The sequence below is a fragment of the Stylophora pistillata genome, chromosome 1 (assembly GCF_964205215.1).
Source record: "Stylophora pistillata chromosome 1, jaStyPist1.2, whole genome shotgun sequence".
Lineage (NCBI taxonomy): Eukaryota > Metazoa > Cnidaria > Anthozoa > Scleractinia > Pocilloporidae > Stylophora > Stylophora pistillata.
Window position 1 is genome coordinate 26721797 of NC_142519.1, and position 2500 is coordinate 26724296.

General features: G+C 41.8%; 2 pseudogenes; one reads left to right on the forward strand and one right to left on the reverse strand.

Moving 5' to 3' along the window:
* LOC148741879 (uncharacterized) overlaps positions 1 to 564 on the forward strand; it is a 2497-nt pseudogene extending 1933 nt beyond the window's left edge.
* A 367-nt stretch (positions 565 to 931) lies between these two features.
* Positions 932 to 2500, reverse strand: part of LOC148741880 (DELTA-alicitoxin-Pse2b-like) — a 2748-nt pseudogene continuing 1179 nt past the window's right edge.

The following is a 2500-nucleotide window of genomic DNA, read 5'->3' on the forward strand; positions in this document are numbered from 1 at the left end:
AAAACAAAAATTTCTTAAAACCACTAAAATAACTACCCAGAAAAAATCCCTCGTATGCCCTTGGATGATAGACCCGGCCAGTGGACGTTTCAAGGACAAGGCGCGCAATGCCTCGTGGATGACTGTGATCCCTCTATCACGGTTCATCTTAGCCAATAATCATGATCAATAACATCGAACATATTTTTAACCGAGTAAAGCTACGGCAAACCAATCCAAAGCCGATTTTGAACCTCCAACTTACAAGGAACGTATTTTTCAACCAAGGAAAGCTACAGCAAACCGATCCACAACCGATTTTAAACCCCCAATTGTCATTGGCTTTACTTGATTTGATCAATAAGTACACTTGACCTTTTTTTTTTATTTATTTATTTTATTAACGAGCTATCTCTTTATTCGGCTATATTATCAGACCCCGGTTTGCGACTTGAATACCGAAAAAGTTGTACAATCCATGACCATTGCCTCGGCTTTGCCCAGATGTGGTATAAGTGACTCGGCCTCAGTAGCATTACTTGCACAGCTTATTTCTTTATTAAGGATGCCGTTTACCAAAGGTGTATGTGATTCTAATTAAACACCAGGGTCCTTAAACGAGACAGTTTGGTAGCTCCTTTTTCACCAGAAGCTGAAGTAAGCACAGAAATAGGGCCAGCTACAGTTTCTTGATGATTTTTGCTAAATTCATTTTTTCCCCTTTCCCCTTTCCCTTACAAAGAATGGGTTTGATTCAGGTGGATGCACTCTCTTTTATTGTAACATTTTAACTGGATCTGCATTTTAACATTCTAATTGACTAATCGCGAAATGTTGCAAGTACAGCTGTCCAACTCCAATCGAAAGGCCGACTGTTGCATTAGTCCAGTTTTTCTTTTAAGTTTTGTTAGGTGCCTGCCATTTCAGTGGTTACGTTTAGATAAGAGAAAGATCACATTTCTTCTTCCTCCTCTCGTTGATTTCGAATTGGATGTTTTGCTGCGTGGTGCTTGGTACTACTGGGTTTTGAGTGTTTGGCAGAATCTTCTGCTTTATTAGGTGTTGCCGTTTCCCCCGCTTGACCTGTAACTGGATCCTTTGCCTCGTGGTAGGTCCCATTCCCAGGTGCTTTGTGTTTACCAGCATCTTTCGAGGTGAAACGTAAGGACCACACAACCTTGCGTTCATCGCGATCTTTGTTGTCGCACTTACACACTAATCCCCAGGTTTTCCAATTGCATACTTTCCAGTCCCAGTTGTGCCTGTTGATGTATGCCATTTCTTTTATTTGACCTGTTATTCGTTTTTCCGAACTGTAGTGAACGCACTAATCTCCTAGGGAACTGCACCAAACACCAACTACGTAATGATAATCGTCATCGTCATGGCAACCTTCCTTAGCGAGAGAACATTCGACTTCAGGATTTTCGCTCGTTGATTGTTCGGTGTAGTCAAACTTTCGAATTTGAACATTACCGCTTTTACTGTACAGCAACCATAGTCCAGGTATCCACTGTAGTAGTACTGAAGGTTTATTGCTCGGACGTAATTTGAAGAACCTGGTTTGAAACGGCTTTGTAATATGTTCCAGATCGGTATGAAAGTATGCTGCACAGGCGAAACTGACTTTTTAGCTTCATTCAAAAGGTTCTTAATCAGTTTCGCGGACGCATTTCCTTATCTCAGCGCGTTATTTGTATCACTTAGTCCTCCTCTGACGAACCGCGTCTCGCTAGTACTCATATTGGTTGCCTCGGATTCTTCACTCTCGCTCACGTAAGAACAAGCAGCAACAACAAGCTTTCCATAGGATGTGGGACCTGCAGCCGAAATACAGGCTCTAACCTGGAAATCTCTCTCGCTATAAGATTCAGAGCTCTCTGCGAACACCATTTGCTGGAACCTTGATCCGGTCTCCACAGACGTTATGACGTGAGAGCCGTATGTCTTCAGGAAAGTGCTATATGGCTTCCAAGAATGGTAAAACCAAGGATTCTTAATCTTTAATGGCAACGTATCCAAATGTTTCAGGAGGTCTTTTTTAGGGAGGACCTTTTGGAACTCACAAGGCACTCTTTATCGACGTAAATCTTTTCCGTCAACGCCTGTATGATCAAAGACATCGGCCGCTCACTTCCGTTTTTTCTGAGCTTTTGCTCTCTGTCGCCACTGATACAGTAGCGCTCAAAGTAAATGAAGAGGTTAACGAGGCACTCAAGCTTGACTCGGAGGCCAATGACTTATACAATTTCTTGGTACTGTTATAGTAGTGGAACTTGTAGCTGGACGACTTCAAGGTTCCTTTTTTTATGCATTTTGTTGAAAGTGGATAAAAGATGCTATTCTCCTTTTCTTGAAAGTTGTCCAATAAGTTTATCCCCGAAAGGAAAATTATTTTTCCCAGCCTTCCTGTTTCACGTTTGTAAGCTTTTTTCGCTTCAGAAAAAGCAAGGGTCACGTAAAACAACAGTGCCAGGGAGACAAACATGATTCCTTCCTTGAAAAGTTCCTTCTCTTAATG